The sequence below is a fragment of the Triticum aestivum genome, chromosome 5B (genome assembly GCF_018294505.1).
Source record: "Triticum aestivum cultivar Chinese Spring chromosome 5B, IWGSC CS RefSeq v2.1, whole genome shotgun sequence".
NCBI lineage: Eukaryota > Viridiplantae > Streptophyta > Magnoliopsida > Poales > Poaceae > Triticum > Triticum aestivum.
Genome location: NC_057807.1, coordinates 274650578 through 274668026, shown reverse-complemented (window position 1 = coordinate 274668026; position 17449 = coordinate 274650578). Strand labels below are relative to the sequence as shown.

Genomic DNA, 17449 nt, shown 5'->3' with positions numbered 1-17449 from the left:
CTGACGGCGCCCTTCATCTTCACCGTCAAGGTTCAGATAAGAAGAGATATCATCTTCTTCTTCTCCGGTCGGCACATATTGAATATCGCCGTTTATGATGCCGAACATATGTGCTTCACCGTCCGGATCATAGTTGTCCATAATCGGGTCAGCTCTATCGTCCGCCATTATGTCAGTCCTGAAAACATGTAGTAAAAACAAATTAATTAAGTGAAGAAGGGGGGCGGTGGCGGTGGCGGTGGCGAAAGGGCGGTGGCAAAAGGAGGGGGCGAGGAAGGGGTGGGAGAGGGTGTCGCGGTAGAGCGCGAGACGGGTGCTCCGTAGTCGAACTTGGGTCGCCGGCAGTCTCGGGTCTACCGGAAAGAAGTAACGGAGGGGGAACACAATAAATAACAGAGCAATCAAAGCATCACAAAGCGTAACCTGGCAATACGCGGTGCTAGGTGTGCCCTAACGCGGCAGTAGGTCGTACCGGCGAAAGGGGGAAACATCCGGGAAAGTATCCCCGGTGATTCGCGTTTTCGGACAGATGAACCGGAGGGGAAAGTTACGTGTTTGCTATGCTAGGGATGTGTGGCGGACGAACGGGCTGCGTATCCGGATCCGCCTCATCGTTCTGAGCAACTTTCATGTACAAAGTATTTTCATCCGAGTTACGGATTATTTTATATTAATTTTTAAAGTTTTATATCATTTTTAGAATTAACAGAATTAATTAAATTGTCTGTTAACTAATTAACCAAGTTAATTAGATTAATTAACAGATTAGTTATATTAGTTATTTAATTAGGTTTACTAAACACAATTAATTAAGTTAATTAATTTAATTAACTGATTAATTAATTAATATATTTATTTATTTATTTTCTAAATTCTCTTCTCTCCTTTTTTTAAATCGTTTCTGGGGCGTGGGCCCCAATTGTCATTGGGCCAGGGGGCCTTAACGGGCGCCGGCGCTAGCGGGCAGCGGGTACGAGCCGGGCACGAGCTCCGGCGGCCAAGGGCCGCGATGGCGCCGGCCGGAACAGGGCGGCAGGGCGGAGGGGAAGTGGCCGGTCCGGCGAGCGCGCAACCGGGACGTGCGGGAGCCGCGACGCGGCGCCGCCATGCAGAGGCGGGCGCGGCGACGGGACGGGCCGGCGGGCGCAGCGTTCGGAGGGGGCCGGGGAGACGGCCGGACGGGGCCCGATGGGGAGCTCACCAAGGAGAGGGCGGCGATGCGCGGGGAGGACCGACGAAGGAGAGGCGGGGACGGGCAGTCCGGCGCGACGGGGGCGAGGGCGACGGCGGGCGGCAGGGCGGCGGGCGGGCGGCAGGCAGGGCACGGGCGGAGGCGGGCAGGGCTTCGGCGTCGGCGTCGGCGTCGGGGCAGGGCTTCGGCGTCGGCGTCGGCGTCGGGGCAGCGCTTCGGCGTCGAGAGAGAGCAGAATGGGAAGTGGCAAAACTGCTAAGTGCAGTATTTATGGACGCACCTTTAGTCGCGGTTGGAGAGGCGGACCGCGACTAAAGGTACCCTTTAGTCGCGGCCCGCACCCCAGCCGCGACTAAAGGGTGCCCTTTAGTCGCGGTCCGCCTCTCCAACCGCGACTAAAGGGTTTTGGCGCCGCCTCCGTTCCCGCGCAGAAAGACCCTTTAGTCGCGGTTGGAGAGGCGGACCGCGACTAAAGGTACCCTTTAGTCGCGGCCCGCCACCCCAACCGCGACTAAAGGTATCCTTTAGTCGCGGTCCGCCTCCCCAACCGCGACTAAAGGGCTGTGCTAGAACTGGCGCGGTGCGGTGGGATGTTTAGTCCCACCTCGCTAGCCGAGAGGCTTCGACAGTGGTTTATAAGCGCGGCTGCGCTTACCACTTCGAGCTCCTCTCAAATGCAGGCTTACGGGCCTATTCTGTCACTGTGTGCCTGTGGGCCTACTGGGCCTTCTGCGGGCCTGAATCCTGGCCCTTTAATGGGTTTCTAGTCGTATTCAGGCCGTGGTGGCCCAGTAGGTGGCATATTTTCTTTTTTTCTTCCTTTTTTCCTTTTTCCTTTTTTCTTCTGTTTTTTTCTTATGTTTTTCTTCTGTTTGTTTTTTTCTTCTGTTTTTCCTTTTTTCTTCTGTTTTTTTCTTCCTTTTTCTTCTGTTTTTTCTTCTGTTTTTTCTTCCTTTTTTCCTTTTTCCTTTTTTCTTCTGTTTTTTCTTATGTTTTTCTTCTGTTTGTTTTTTTCTTCTGTTTTTCCTTTTTTCTTCTGTTTTTTCTTCTGTTTTTTCTTCCTTTTTCTTCTGTTTTTTCTTCTGTTTTTTTCTTCCTTTTTCCTTTTTCCTTTTTCTTCTGTTTTTTCTTCTGTTTTTTTCTTCTGTTTTTCCTTTTTTCTTATGTTTTTCTTCTGTTTGCTTTTTTCTTCTGTTTTTTTCTTCTGTTTTTTCTTCATTTTCAAATCTTAAAAATACAATTATATATCAAAAAAATCAGAAAAATAAAACTAATTCATTTTAAAACCCCTTGAAGGTTTGACAAAAGGTTTGATACAATAAATTATTACACATCATTTCTTCCCTTGTGTCCCTGCTTGCTTACGATTGTGCCGTATCCATGGAGCATCCTCATCATTTAACTTAATGCTTGGGTCGGTGTTCACTTTGAAGGGCGGAATTTCAGCAAACATATTATAATCTTCTGACATGTCTGTCTTGTCCTCCACTCCCACGATGTTTCTTTTCCCTGAAAGAACAATGTGGCGCTTTGGATCATCGCATGATGCACTGATCGTTTTCTTATCTTTCCGTTTCCTCGGTTTGCTACTCATGTCCTTCACATAGAAAACCTGAGCGACATCTTTCGCTAGGACGAATGGTTCGTCAAGGTAACCAAGATTGTTGAAATCCACCATTGTCATTCCGTATTGCTGGTCCACCTTTACCCCACCTCCTGTTAGCTTGAACCATTTGCACCGGAACAAAGGGACCTTAAAGGAGGGTCCATAGTCAAGTTCCCATATCTCCTCTATGTAACCATAATATGTGACCTTTTGCCCATTCTCGGTTGCTGCATCAAAGCGGACACCACTGTTTTGGTTGGTGCTCTTTTTATCTTGGGCGATCGTGTAAAATGTATTCCCATTTATCTCGTACCCTTGGAAAGTCGTTATAGTCGAAGATGGTGTCTTGGCCAACATGTACAGCTGATCTACAACATCATTGTTATTCATTAAATGTTTTCTCAACCAACTGCCGAAAGTCTCCATGTGGGCCTTCCTAATCCAGGATTCAGGCTTCCCCGGGTTGTCCGAGCGTAAAATATTCTTGTGTTTCTCAAAGTACGGAGCCACCAAGCTGGAATTGGTCAGTACAGTGTGGTGTGCTTCAGTCAGAGAATGGCCGTCCATACATATCGTTGATTTCCTTCCGATCGTGCCTTTTCCACTTAGTCTCCCCTCGTGCCGCGATCGAGGAAGACCAATCGGCTTAAGGTCAGGAACAAAGTCAACACAAAACTCAATTACCTCCTCATTTCCATAGCCCTTGGCGATGCTTCCTTCTGGCCTAGCACGGTTACGAACATATTTCTTTAATACTCCCATGAACCTCTCGAAGGGGAACATATTGTGTAGAAATACAGGACCGAGAACGAAAATCTCTTCGACTAGGTGAACCAGGAGGTGCGTCATAATATTGAAGAAGGATGGCGGGAACACCAACTCGAAACTGACAAGACATTGGATCACATCGTTCTGTAACCGTGGTAGAACTTCTGGATTGATTACCTTCTGAGAGATTGCATTGAGGAATGCACATAGCTTCACAATGGCTACTCGAACATTTTCCGGCAGGAGCCCCCTCAAAGCAATCGGAAGCAATTGCGTCATAATCACGTGGCAGTCGTGAGACTTCAGGTTTTGGAACTTTTTCTCCGCCATGTTTATTATTCCCTTTATATTGGACGAGAATCCAGACGGGACCTTCATACTGCTCAGGCATTCAAAAAAGATGACCTTCTCTTCTTTGGTCAGAGCGTAGCTGGCACGACCTTGAAACCATTCCGGATGCCGGTCATCAGGGTCTTTCAAACGTTGCTGGTCCTGCCGTGCTTCCTTTGTATCATTTGTCTTCCCATACACGCCCAAGAAGCTTAGGAGGTTCACGCAAATATTCTTCGTAACGTGCATCACGTCGATTGCAGAGCGGACATCTAGGACTTTCCAATATTCTAGCTCCCAGAATATAGATTTCTTCTTCCACATGGCTGCGTGCCCGTCAGCTCCCTTCGGAACTGATTGTCCGCCAGGACCCTTTCCAAAGATGACTTTCAAATCCTTGACCATATCAAATACCTCAGCACCAGTGCGTTCCGCAGGCTTCGGCCGGTGATCTGCCTTGCCGTTGTAATGCTTGCCTTTCTTTCTTACTGGATGAATTTTCGGAAGAAATCGACGATGCCCAAGGTACACGTTCTTCTTACAATTTGGCAAATGTACACTTTCAGTCTCATGTAAGCAGTGCGTGCATGCATTGTATCCCTTATTTGACAGTCCCGAAAGGTTACTAAGAGCAGGCCAATCGTTGATGGTTACGAAAAGCAACGCTCGTAGGTCAAATTCCTCTTGTTTGTGCTCATCCCACACACGGACACCACCCCACAGCTGTAAAAGTTCATCAACTAATGGCCTTAGGTACACATCGATGTCGTTGCCGGGTTGCTTCGGACCTTCGATGAGCACTGGCATCATAATGAACTTCCGCTTCATGCACAACCAAGGAGGAAGGTTGTAGATGCATAGAGTCACGGGCCAGGTGCTATGGCTGGAGCTCTGCTCGCCAAAAGGATTCATGCCATCCGTACTTAGAGCAAATCTTATGTTCCTTGCGTCAGCTGCAAAATCTTTGAACCATCTGTCGATCTTTCTCCATTGCGTTCCATCTGCGGTGTGTCTCAACTCCCCGTCCGACTTACGGTCCTCTTTGTGCCATCGCAACAACTTGGCATGCTCTTTGTTCCTGAACAGACGTTTCAACCGTGGTATTATAGGAGCATACCACATCACCTTGGCGGGAACCCTCTTCCTGGGTTTCTGGCCCTCAACATCGTCACCAGGGTCATCGCCTCTGATCTTATAACGCAATGCAGTGCATACCGGGCATTCATTCAAATTCTCGTATTCACCGCGGTAGAGGATGCAGTCGTTGATGCATGCATGTATCTTCAGAACCTCTAAACCTAGAGGGCAGACAACCTTCTTTGCTTCGTACGTACTGGCGGGCAACTCGTTATCCTTTGGAAACATATTCTTCAACATTTTCAGCAAGTTTTCAAATGCCGAGTCAGCTACACCTGCCTCTGCCTTCCATTTCAGCAAATCCAGTGTGCAGCCCAGCTTTTTCAGACCATCATCGCATCCGGGGTACAGCGCCTTTCTGTGATCCTCTAACATGCGATCCAAATTCTCCCTCTCCTTTTCAGTTTCGCAGCGTCTCCGTGCATCAGCAATGGTCCGACCAAGATCATCAACGGGATCATCACGTGCCTCTTCTTCACCTTCCCCTTCACCTTCAGCATCCTCCATGAAAGTATCACCGAAATGAGCAAGATAGCTTTCATCGATGAAATCATCCCCTTCTTCATCTTCTTCCATTATAACCCCTCTTTCTCCATGCTTGGTCCAACAATTATAGCTTGGCATGAAACCGTGCCGAAGCAGATGCATGTGAACATCTCTTGAGGAAGAGTAACCCTTCTGATTCTTACAGATAACACATGGACAGATAACAAAACCCCCCTGCTTGTTCGCATTAGCCACTACGAGGAAATCTTTCAAACCCGTAGTGAACTCGCCGGAGAGTCGGTTACCGTACATCCATTGCCGATTCATCTGCATTATTATAATATAAAATATATAATTAACCATCATGCATTTGTTAAACTAACTAGCTACAAATAATATAAATTAAACAATGAACTGCACACATGCATATTTTATCAATGACACACATGCATGAAAGGTTCAAGTTGCTAACCGCGATCGAGGAGGAAAAAATAAATGAGGAACCTCAAGTGTGGCTCCAACACTTCATATCATGTTTGTTTCACCCTCTTAGGGCATTTCATCAAACACCTTGTGTGCATAAGAGGAACCAAAAGCAAACCTACACCCCCTTGTGAAGCTTGTGAAGAGAAGTGGCACCAAATGGCTAAGTGAGCGTGCTGAACTGGTATATATAGGGGAGGAGCTTTAGTCGCGGTTGGCCTGGCCAACCGCGACTAAAGGCCTTTGCGCACCTTTAGTCGCGGTTGGCCTGGCCAACCGCGACTAAAGCCCGCGAGCTTTAGTCGCGGTTGGCCAGGCCAACCGCGACTAAAGGCCTTTGGGCACCTTTAGTCGCGGTTGGCCTGGCCAACCGCGACTAAAGCCCGCGAGCGCCCTGGGCCCAGGCATTTGGTCGCGGTTCATCTGCCGAACCGCGACTGAAGACTTCATTAGTCGCGGTTCCTACAGTTTCGCGACTAATGAGGCTGGACGGAAGCCTCTTTTTCTACTTAGCCTTTTTCATTTGTGCTCCCTTTGTGAGTTGTACTCCGGATTACAGACTTTATGTTTTGCCGAACTTGTTTAATAATATGGCAACATGCATTTTTCGGATGCAGAGGCTGGGGGATGACCTCCTTTTCAAAAAGAAAAAACTTAGTGTTGCATATTAGGGTTGCCAAAAAAAAAATCCTCCAAGTTTTCGTTTGGACAATTGTTGGAGGATTTTTGTAAGGTAATATCACTAGGAGTCATAGAACTTGCGTTCAATGTTGATTTTGGTGCTAAAACTTTGAGAACACGGATTTGTAGTCATCTAACTTGCGTTTTCGTGCAAATACGGTTACTTCGCTCGTATACAGCCATATGGCATGTCCACTTGGCACGCCAGCCTGGCGAAGGCCCACGTGTCAGTGATTGAGAGTGCATGAACCGGTGGGTGACCATAGCATGCCAGATTTTTGCAGAAGACACCCTCGCTATTTATTTAATTGCACGAAAGTCCTCAAATATATTGTGGCGCCTTTCGAAATATGGAATAACAAAGAAAATCTTGCTCAAGATAAAATCGTGTGTGTCATCGGTTAAACATTATATATTTTGATGCGTTTTAATTTGAATTTCTTTTTGACAAAAAGAACTGAGATTTTTCTGTATCCAGTTTTTCTGCCCCACCCATCCTCACCCAAAAAGAGGAATCTGAAAAAAAATCTGCGTCTAATATAAAACTAGGTGTACCTTTTTGTAGACATGAATATGTTGTTGGAGCAGTGTTTTGCTTTCTTTTAATATCAACACAGACGCAAGCGCTTATACATACACACATACACTGACCCCTATGAGCACCTTCGAGAGACTGAGCCGACATGTCATTTTAAAATTTACGGAGTCACCGTAGGCGCCTCCTCGTCCACGGGAGCATCTCCTCCCACTGAAAGCGCATCGCCGGAAATCCTGAAATAAATCCAGAAATAATGCAAGCACCAAGACTTGAACCCTGGTGGGCTGTGGATACTACTGTCCCTCTAACCATTCAAGCACAGTTTGGTTTGCGGAGCAGTGCTTTGCTAGTCCGTGGACCCGAGGTTGGGATTTCGAATCTCAGTATGCACGTTTTGTTCTTATTTCTCCTGCCACCTCGTTCTGACAAGTGAGACCACATGTTGCTTCTGCTTAATTAAATACAAAGTGAGGGGTGCTTTCATGAAAAAAACACGCGCCGAGCTATTCCAGTAACTGACAGTGAGCCATAGTCACGCTGGCATGCCACATAAGCGCAGATACGTCTGAATATGAGCGAATTTATCGTGTTTGCACATGAATGCAAGTTGAATGACCACAAATCTGTATTTTTAAAATTTTAGCACCAAACTGAATATCGAGCGCAAGTTCTATGACTCCCGGTGATATTACATTTTTTATCATGAGTGCCTTAGAACGGTTGCTGCCCTTAAATAGGGCAGCTATTGGAGATGCTCTCACTAAGATTATGTCTAGAAACTTGGTTGTAAATTCCGTTTGATGGAATAAAATCACTTTCCTAGAAAAAGAAGACACTTGATGTTTTCTTTTATGCAAGACCCTTTTTAGCATTTTCTTTAACTGAAGACTAGATGTGGTTTATTGTTTTTTTTCCCTGACGGGAGACTTGAGGTGGTTCATTGTTCAAAGAGGTTTTGAGACCCACCAAGCGGCCTGTTTGGTAAGCACTAAAAAAGGACTGTTCCAAGGACTCAAGCGGATGATTTGCTAAGGCCCTGTTTGTTTCATAACTCCTAGGACTTTTTTAAGTCTCATTTTATAAGTTTCGAGTTCCTACCTGTTTGTTTACAGGAACTTATCATGCGCTAGAGGTTATTAAATGACATGCTAAAAGACCATGTTACCCCTAGTCATTAAACACTTGTTCATAATCCTTGTTCATACAATCGAATTACAGAATAGTGACAACCGAAATAACACTTGTTCATACAAACGAATTAACACTTGTTCGTGCCAACACTTATCAAATGCAGTAGTTGACGACACACGTTGCTTCCCCGCAGCTTTTCCTCTACTGTCGACCGATGAGGACCCATGGGCTCGACCTACATCGCGTCCGATGACCTGGGACATGGTCCTCCCACGCCCTATGACGCCTCCCTCAATGGCAGCTGCGCCCGGAGCGACGAACGGACGCAGGTGAGAGCCGGCTCGGCCTCCGATGTTCAGAGACCGGGTGCGGCCTCCTCCGCCCTGGGACACGGGCCTCCCACGACCAGGTCCAATAAGAGGAAGACCATGACCGGCTAACTGGTCGAGGAGGAGTTGCTGGTACGAGCCCAACTCCGGGAAGTCGTCGACGTTGCAGTTGAGATCCAAGAATCTCATTCCCCTCCCGAGATTTCCGCTGGCGGATGAGCCCTAGGATGCCTGATGATGCGAGGGGAACAAAGAGAAGAAGGGGATCCGGTCCTCCTCATCGTCGGCCATGGCGGCGGCGGTTCAGGGCACTGCTAGCGGCGGCGGCAATTGGAGCAGGGTGCGGGGAAGGAGCGAAGCAGGGATGCGGGGAAGCGATAAGGTAGGTGCGGGGCAGGGGTCATCGATGGAAAAGTCCCTATAAGTTCCTCCCTGAGAGTCTTTTTTGATAAGTCACAAATCACCACTTTAAGTCCCTATAAGTCCCTCCTATTTGGTTTAGATGGGACTTATAGAGACTTTTTTAAGTCCCTAAACCAATAAGTCCCTGGAAACAAACATCCTCTAAGAAATCATCCGCCTAGCCAACCCTTCGATCTGGTGCCAGTGGTCGTTCTAACCTCGTCTAAGCCAGCTTCCTTCCTTCCCTAGTATCGCATCCACCGCTCCCAAGCATACACAACAACACGACGCCCCGCCACTACAGGACGACGAATGAAGCCTTACCGCACGACGCCCTGCTGGCAACCTCTGCAGCACGACGCCCTATCGCTGCACCGGCCCGACGAACTTGCAGCAGCACAACACCCTAACGAGCATAGTGCCGGTGAGGTGCGACATCGGCCACCGTTCGTTTCATCCATTGCTATGCATCAGGATTGATTAAGGCAAAACAAGCCAGAGGGTGACGCTCGCCACCACCACCATCGTCGGTGTGCCTCCATGGATGCTACTTTTCAGCTTTGCCGTTGTTGCATTGAAGCATGTGTCATCAGCAAGATCTTTGAGTTGAAGCACCACACGAGATCTTGAAGCATGTGTCACCGACGGCATCTTGTGGTTTGTAGTGCCGACTACGAGTGATGTTGCATTGCAGCATCTGCAGTCATCGGCGAAATCTTCAGGTTGTAGCTCGCAGTCACCATCGTGAATGATGCTGCATTGTAGCTTCGGTGGCAGCGGGATCCGGCTCGAAGTGGCGCGTGTGTTGCGTTGTAGCTCCGTCGGCGGCGATGCAACATCGACGACCTTCCAACACGACAGTGGCAACGCAACATCGGCGGCGGTGGCACGACGACGATGACCTCGTAGCACAACGAATGCTGCAAAAAGCAAATGTGGCGGTGAAGATGGCCTTGCAGCATGTCGACGAGACAAGGGCTGCTGCAAACGTGGGTTGCGGTATTAACGGCGACGGCGGCCTTGTAGCACGACGGCGGCAACGGCGTGTCGAGCATGCAGCACAACAATTTCAGCGGCGCGTTTTTTTGCGGGTAAAAGATATTATATTAATGAGTGGTTTGGCCACAAAGGCTTATAATCTCATCAGGACCTGACAGCTGCACATGGAGAAGAACGCCCCAGCTGGGCAAGGGCGTCTCCTTGCAGCAGCTCATCTGGCATCCATCCTTCCAGTGTCCTTCGGAAGCCTCGTCGGAGCAGTGCATGCTGGTAAGTTGGCGGGTCATGGCGTGGTGACGGCCATGGCTGGCTGTGTGGGAGTGTTTGGTATGAGGAAAGGGGATGGAGAAATACGAATGGGTAGGAGAGTGCGAGTGAGAGGATAACGTTCTCGTGCTAGCGTTCATGAAGCTTCTCTCACCTCCCTGCTTTCACTCGATCGAAAATGATCCAACGGCTGGTTACGTGGCTTACAGAAACATTGGATCAGTCGGTTTGTTTTAAACGTTTTAAAAAAAGGTTTTGAGACCCAATTTCAGTTTCTTTGTTGAGAAACCTATCATTTACACCTCGGCGATTTTTCTAAAGGCGATTCTTGGCAGACTCGGCTTTGAAGAGAGATGGATTGATCTCATCATGGAATGTGTAACCTCTGTGGAGTACAAAGTGCGGTTTAATTCAAATGAGACTACACTGTTCCATCCAACGAGAGGCTTGAGGCAAGGGGACCCCTGTCTCCCTATCTCTTTCTATTATGTGCAGAAGGGCTATCAAACTTAATAGCATTTGAGGAAGCAGTGGGTAACCTGAATGGTGTCCAGGTGTACCGTGATTCCCCTACGATTTCCCACTTACTCTTTGCTGATGACTTGTTGATCCTTATGAGAGCAGATATGGAGAATGCGAACACTTTAAAAAGGATATTGGATGATTACTGTTCGGCCTCTGGACAGATGGTAAGCGTTGCAAAATCATCGATTTATTTCAGCCCCAATACAGATGTGGAAGGAAGGTAGAGGTATGCCAGATACTGGACATTATGACTGAATCACTTTCTGATAAGTATTTGGGCCTTCCCTCTATGATTGGGGTAGATCGGGTTGACTGTTTCAAGCATATAATTGAGAGGATCCAGAAGATGATAAATGGGTGGAAGGAACGAACACTATCCTATGGGGGTAAGGAAGCATTGATCAAAGCGGTGGCCCAAGCCATCCCTACGTATGCGATGAGTGTGTTTAAATTCCCGAAAAAAATTTGCAAGGGGATCACTGACGCCATTTCGCATTATTGGTGGGGTGACGGGAAAACCAACAAAAAATGCATTCGTTTGCTTGGTGGAAAATATGCATTCCAAAGGAGAGAGGAGGGATGGGCTTTCATGATATACACAGTTTTAATTTGACACTCTTAGCAAAGCAATGTTGGAGACTTATTGCCATGAATCGCTATGTGCAAGGGTCCTACGTGCTAAATATTATCCTACTGGTGAACTGCTCAACTGCAGTTTGAAAAAAGGCTCTTCTTTTGTGTGGCAAAGTATATGGGCCGGAGTTCAAACATTCAAGAAAGGGGGTATTTGGAGGGTTAGAAACGGCCTGAAGATAAATATATGGAAGGATTGTTGGGTGCCGAACTGCTCCTCCAGGAAAATCATTACTCCTCGTGGAAACAGAATGCTAGCCAGGGTGAATGAGCTCACTGACCCAGCATCCGGAGAGTGGGATGAAAATTTCATTAGAGAAAACTTCTGGCCTATTGATGCTGATCGTATAATGCAAATTCCCCTGCATCATGATGATACCGAAGATTATGTGGCATGGCACTTGACGAAAACGGGAGTTTTTACTGTGCGTTCAGCATATTACAAACAATGGGAAGATTCGTACGGCAATACTGAGCCGAGCCCTTTCTCGAGTGGACCTACGCCGCATCCAATATGGAAGAAAATATGGAGCCTCAAAGTGCCAAATAAAGTGAAAATTTTCATATGGCGTTCGTTACATAATGCCATCCCTTGTTTTGGTGTGCTCACTGATCGTCACATATCTACTTCGGTGCAATGCCCGGTCTGCAAATTGCACGTCGAGGATGTGACGCATGCACTCTTCGGTTGCTCGCGGGCCGCAGGAATATGGTCTGACTTGGACTACATGAAAAAATAGCAGAAGCCGGACCTCCAGGAAAATCGGGAGCGGAGATTTTAGAGTTGCTGCTGTGTGACAAATCGAACCAAATAAACTTCACGGATGTGATTGATTTGCCGGAGATGATTGCAGTAGCGAGCTGGCACATTTGGTGGCAGAAAAGGCAAATAGAAAAGGGAGAGGATGTGCAAAACTTGGAGAGATCAAGCCAAGCAATACTTGCTACGACACTAAATTTTGTTCGAGCATCAACACCGAAGGCTTCCGTGCCAAGAACTAACAGATGGTCGAAGCCACTAAATGGCCAACTGGTCTTGAATACAGATGCTTCTTTTTTGGAGGATCATACTGGTTCATGTGGTGCTGTCATTAGAGACCATTTGGGCTTTTTCATTGTGGCATCCACAGCTAAACTTGATCATGTGGCGGATGTTGATTCAGCCGAGGCGGCTGCGCTTTTGGAGGGTCTAAAGCTAGCTCGTTCTATTGGTGCACATATTCTCGTTGCCCGAGCGGATAACATAATATTGATAGAGGCGATGGCAAACAATTCTGAACAAGCTATGGTGGCAGGACCCATACGTGAGGAATGTCGTTCTTTGTGTTCATATTTGGGAAGGTCTTTTTTCAGCATTATATCAGAGAATGCAATATGGTTGCTCATAGGCTAGCTCAAAGGGGAAGGGATGATCCATTAGCTTTGTGGTTCGATGCCCCCTAGTTTCCTTCCGGTGTTACTTGCGGATGATGTAAGCATTTGTTGAATTTAATAAAGCTAGCCTGAAGGCCTTTTCTTAAAAAAAACCTATCATTTACACCATTTTACTTTCTTGAGCTTCAGGTACATCACAAATTCAACAACTCTCTTAAAACAAAAGCTACTTCCTCCGTTCCATAATATAAGAGCGTTTTTTTACGCGTGGGTGTACATGACAAAGCCGATTTGCCCATGAAAAAACAATAAACAAAAAGAAAAACCGATCTTCCCATTGGGAAATCGAAATAACATCTGGAGCGCCGCTCCTTTGCACCTCCAGTCCAGCGAAACGGCGGCCGGCGACCGAGGCGCGGCTTCCTTTCCTGGCGCACGGCCATCCCCCCTCCCGCTCTCCACTCCGGGAACGGCACAGGTAGTGGTCCCTATCGCTCCTTGTTTCCTCCTATGCATGGCGGAACTTGTTCTTCTGTCGGGAGAAGTGGAAAATGACGGCCAGATGGTGGAGGTGAGCCGTGAGCGGCGATGAGGGGGCGGAGATGCGGTGAGCCGCGCGGCGTGGGATTTGGGACGGTGAGGACCTAGTTTCTTTTTTCTTCCTCTCGAGACCATAAGACCTAGCTTGCGTGGATCGCTTTGCTCTGATGATCTTTTGTTCTGGAGACGACAATGGAACCCCGACTAGATTATCCTTCTCTTGCCATATCGATCTCAGTTGACCCCAATCTTTCTGGCTCATCATGCGATGGCAGGAATGCACTCCGATTTCCATGTATCTCGGTGCAATTCTCATGGACTGGTACCACCGTGTTGTAGTTTATATTTAAAGAAAATTGGGGCCTCAGCCGAACCCTCATCCACTTGCCCTCAAGCCATTCCTCCATTGTTCATATGAGCTGGCACTACGGGATTTTTTTTTTTGTTCCCAAGACTATGTCAGATGTGGATGCATCTATTTCCTAATTGCAGGCATTTCAGATGTTAGGATACTGTGCTAGGCTGCTAAGGTACCAGCTGTCTTGATCATGTTAAAGAAGAACATGGAAGGTGGCCTGACAGCACACTTTTAAGTTCAGTTACTACTATGATCCATTCACAATTATCTTTCATATAGTATGGCTGTTCGTTTGATGACAACTTATTTTGTTCTATATAAGTTTGTGTTCGAATCAAATCGAACACTTACCGCAACTTGCAAACAAACCTTGTAGTTGACATGCCCAAGGACAAACCCTTAATGGATTCGGATAAGAAAAATCTAGGGTACGATGTGTTTTCGTTGCATCACGCTAGGCTAAAACTAGTTTAAGTCAATTCTGAGGATTCACTCTATCGTAGTGAATAGTAATTGTACCTGGACAGGTCACATATGGATTGATTCGTATGTCTCATCAGCATGCTACTCTGTGTCATGTAATCTTTCTTCTTGTGAACTATAGCCTTTTTTAGTGACAGGAAACAATCTGAATCAAGGCAAGGATTTTTGTCGTGATGTCCTTCCTGAGACTGTTACCTTAAAGGTTGCCCCAGTTTATTAGGTACTTGCACATCGCACCTTTAAAATTCGAGCAAGCTTGTGCTATATCGTAAATATTCCAGCATTATCGTGCAATGGATATCTGTTTTAATTTGATTTCTTGATGATCGCGCACAGACAGGTGGAGCGAGATGTTGAGACTGTAATCAATGTTCTGCAGCCAGGTCCAATAGGAATTGTGGAGCATAAATTCACCGATGCAGAGATCTGCGAGACACAAGGCGCAGTAAGGAGCGCAGTTCAGAATTGGCGAAGGAACTGGAATTTGGAGAGAAATCTTGCCACTGGTTCTTTTGGTAAATCGAAGTAACTCTCTGCATCATGTCTTGGTGCTGCACCAACACTGAAAATGAAAGTGTGTCGTGGTCTTGATGTAGTTGGTATGTTTTCTCTGTCAGTGGACCCATGCAATTGATGAGGATATCCTTCCATGATCTATTTATCAGTGAAAGTACACGCTGTCTGAGTTTCCTAAATTGTTCCTCTAACATCTGACGTTCTCAGTAATATCCCTACAATCCGTATGTGACTTGCAGCACTTTGTGGATCAAGTATTGACAAATTGAGTTGCCTCGAGTGGGATGTATGGTTTAGCCTGGAAAGGACTGCTGAACATCTCTGTAAAAGAGGCGTTCAAGTGTTTCAGGGAGCAGTTTGCACCTGTTTATATCGCAGTTGAATTCCGTTTGTTGAAAATGAGCCTATGCGACGCGACTTGACCTAGCCAGTCGCCGCCTCCAAAGAGCTAGGGTACTCTGCCTCCCGCCGGTCCGTCCCGTCTCTGATGGCCTTAGGGCCATGAAGGCGGAGTGGATCTCGCCTCTTGCCGGTGGGAGGCCTCTGTTTTTAGAATTTTTTTTCAAACTTCGTTAGGGTTTGTGTCCTGCTCAGGAAGGCGAGACGGCGGTAGTTCCTTCAAGATGAAATAAAGGTCTCCCCGTCTAGCCCCCGTTTCGGTGATGCATCTAGCATCATCAGTAGGCATGTGGAGATGTGTCTCCAGCGGATCTGTCTTTGATGGATTTGCTCGGATCTGTTCGATGTTCGTCTTCGTTCGTGTGTCTTCAGGTTGGATCCTTTTGATCTACACTCTTCATCTGTGGTGGTTGCTGTTCTCGTGCGTTGGTTCTATGGGGCTCTAGCACGATGACTTCCCGACTGTCTACTACAACAAGGTTTTGCCCGGCTCCGGCGAGGGAGGGGCGATGATAGCGACACGTCTTCAGCTTGCTTCAGTGTTTGTAGTCGTCGCTAGGTGGTCTATGGACCTAGATGTAATTTTGATTATTTCTAGTGTTCATTATACTATCATGATTGAAAATAAATAGATTGAAAGTTAAAAAAAAAGAATTTCGTTTGTTGAAAATGAGTAAGCTGTCTCGCCACTCGGATGTTGTTGTCTGAACCAAAAAAAAATTGATTGATTTCACGTGTGTGCTTTCGCCCTAGGGTATTTCCCATTTCGTTCTAACTATTTTTTGTAGAATACGCCTGAGTCAGGGTATCATCATCATTATCATCTACTCCCTCCGTCCGAAAATACTTGTCATCAAAATGGATAAAAGAAGTTGTATCGTACGATACAACTTTTTTTATCCATTTTGATGACAAGTATTTTCGGACGGAGGGAGTACTATCAAGAGAGAGGAAAGCCTAGCGGCCGTTACATCCAAACGTTAGGGTCAATGATGCGAATGGTGATGGCGAGCTCCGGCGGCCATTACATTCAAACGCAAGGGTCAATTGAGATGATATGGGCGGAGAGAGAATGGAGAGCTCTCGTGATGGTGACGTGCTCCCCGCCGCGGCATGCGCTTCCCCCACCGCCCTGCCCTCCCCGGCTCCTCGCCGGACCCCCCGCTGCCACTTCTGCTGCTGGCGCCGCTGTCGTCGGAGCCGACTCTGCCCACTCCTGCCGCCCCGGCTCGTGTCCGATGGGCTGACCTAGCGGACGACGACTCGGCTTCTCCCCGGTCGCGCGCCCGTCTCCCCCTTCTCGGCTCCTCGTCGTGCTGCGTCGCCCGGCGTGGCCGGTGGCTCAGCCCCCCTCATGCGGGGTTTTGCCACCGGCTCGCAGCGGTCGCGGCGGATGACGCTGATGCGGAGTCTTGCCCGGCCCGCCGTGGCGCAAGGTGCCTCCTTGAGGGGTGGTGACTCCCGTCGCCGCCGCAGGCACTCCTGGGGGGTGGCCGGCCGCTCCGACCTCGGCTGGGCTCGTGCGTCGTGGCGCCGCCTGGTGGCTGGCCCCTTCCCTGCGCCGGTCTCGTCCTCGCCGGCGGCTAGCCGCACCGATGCTATCTCGGCCCCCATCGCCCGTGCGTCCCCCTTCCGCTCATTCATTGGGGCCTTCAAATCCTCCTCCCTTCGATTCTCCGTGCTTCGGTCCCTCAGGCGCCCCGGGCTCACCCCTGCCGGCAGCTCCCCGCCAGTGGCAGCGGTGGCGGTGGCTCCCACCCGTCGAGGGGAAACCCTCCGGATTGCTGCCTCGCCCCGTTCCCTGGGCCTCGATCCCCTGGGTCGAGGCCTGCTGGGCCGCTGCCCGGTCCGGCTGGCCGTGGCGTTAGATGGGCCAAACCCATCTAATATGGGCCAGATCCTAGTGGCGGGGCCTCCCCCTGCCCTAGGCCCACCTCGCCCCGACCGTGCATTTGGCTCCCTCGAGGCCTTCCTCACGCCGCATCCTTCCTCCCCGCCGCCACCTCTGCCTCGCCCGGCTCCCCTCCTGCTCCCCCGCTTGTGCCGACGCCTCCTCCCGCGCTCAATCGCCCGCCGCTGCTGCCTCTTCCCCCCTCTCTCCGACTCAGGCCATGCCCCGCGAGTGGGACGACGGCAAGTCGCGACGCAAACGGCGCGTCGACGACCACCGCGACCTGCCCCGCCCCTTCCCGAATGCCCTCCACCGCGAGGAGGAACTCCGACGCGAGCTTCGCGAACTCCGGGATGGACATAGGGATGACTGGTGTTCTCT

The 17449-nt window shown here is 48.7% G+C and overlaps 1 pseudogene; it reads left to right on the top strand.

Annotated features, from left to right (window-relative positions):
- Positions 1-14435: 14435 nt before the first annotated feature.
- On the top strand, positions 14436-14935 carry LOC123115972 (uncharacterized; annotated as a pseudogene).
- Positions 14936-17449: the final 2514 nt, after the last annotated feature.